We start from the raw sequence: 1720 nt of genomic DNA, 5'->3' as shown, positions 1-1720 counted from the left end.
GTTTGTGTAGTGGTTGTTTAGTCTCTCCAATATACAGGTCTGTGCATTCCTCACTGCATTGGACCGCATACACTAGATTGCTTTTCTTGTGTTTGGGCGTGCGGTCTTTGGGGTGTACCAGCATCTGTCTTAGTGTGTTCTTGGGTTTAAAAAACACAGGGATGTTATGTTTGTTGAAAATCCTCCTGAGTTTCTCTGATACTCTAGACACGTATGGAATCACAATGTTGTTGCGTTTGACCTTCTTTTCCTCCTCCCCTGTAGTTTTGTTCTTCTTGGATCTTGTGGCTGTTTTCACAAAGGTTCATTTAGGGTATCCACAGGCTGTAAGTGCCCCCTTCAGGTGGTTCTGTTCCTTCTCTCTGGCTTGGGCGCTTGTTGGTATGTTTTCCGCTCTGTGGTGCAGTGTTCTCATGACCCCTAGCTTGTGCTCCAGTGGGTGGTGTGAATCGAAGAGTAGGTATTGGTCTGTGTGTGTGGGTTTTCTGTAAACACCAATCTGCAGGCTCCTGTCCTCTTCAATGTGTACAGCACAGTCCAGGAAGGCCAAACTGTTGTTGTGAACATCTTCTCGTGTGAACTTGATGTTACTGTCCACAGAGTTGATGTGTTCTGTGAAGGCTTGCACTTCCTGGCTTTTAATTTTGACCCAGGTGTCGTCCACATATCTGTACCAGTGGCTCGGTGCTGTTCCTCTGAAAGAGTTGAGGGCTTTATTCTCCACTTCTTCCATGTAGATGTTTGCCACAATCGGGGATACCAGTGAGCCCATGGCACAGCCATGCTTCTGTCTGTAGAATCCACCGTTGTACTGGAAGTAGGTGGTGTTTAGACAGAGGTTGAGTAATTTGCAGATTTGGTCAGGGCTGAGGCTAGTTCTGTTGTCCAGGGTGTTGTCTTGTGTTAGCCGTTTCCTAACGGTTTCTACTGCCTCTATGGTGGGGATGCAGGTGAACAAAGAAGTCACGTCATAGGATACCATGGTTTCATCTGGATCCAGTTTTAGTCCTCGAACTTTGTTTACAAAGTCAATAGAGTTTTGGACGTAGTGAGGCGTGTTTCCCACCAATGGAGCTAAGATGGTGGAAATGTGTTTGGCAGTGTTGTAGGTGACCGAGTTAATGCTGCTGATAATCGGCCTGAGTGGGGCTCCTTCTTTGTGTATCTTGGGCAGTACATAAATGCAAGGAATGGCTTCTCCAGGATACAAACGGGAATATTGTTCACGGGTGATGGTGTTGTCCTTCTGTAACTGTTGTAGACATTCTATGGCCTTTTTCTTGTATCCGCTGGTTGGGTCTCGTCTCAGTGTCTCATACGTGTTTGACTTTCTTCTGGTAGTCAGCTGTGTTAAGTACTACCATGCATCTTCCTTTGTCAGCAGGTAGGATAGTGATGTTTTGATCCTTGCTCAGAGATGTCACAGCCTTCCTTTCTTGGATGGTGAGGTTGGAAGGGGGGGCCTTCGCATTAGAAAGGGCTGCAGATACCTTTAGTCTGAGCTGTTCCGCTTCTGTTTCTGTTAATTTGTTTTTCCTAATGGCCGATTCTGTGGCTGTGATGAGGTCTACTATCGGTAGTTTCTGTGGTGTAATGGCGAAGTTTAATCCTTTGGCCAGAACGTCTTTCTCTGGTTGGGTGAGTTCCCTATCTGACAAGTTTTTCACCCATCTGTTGTCTGTTTCAAGTGTTGTGGGGTTATTGTCCTTTCTCCTCCAAG

This window comes from Micropterus dolomieu, linkage group LG09 (assembly GCF_021292245.1).
Source record: "Micropterus dolomieu isolate WLL.071019.BEF.003 ecotype Adirondacks linkage group LG09, ASM2129224v1, whole genome shotgun sequence".
Lineage (NCBI taxonomy): Eukaryota > Metazoa > Chordata > Actinopteri > Centrarchiformes > Centrarchidae > Micropterus > Micropterus dolomieu.
Note: the sequence above shows the minus strand (reverse complement) of the source record.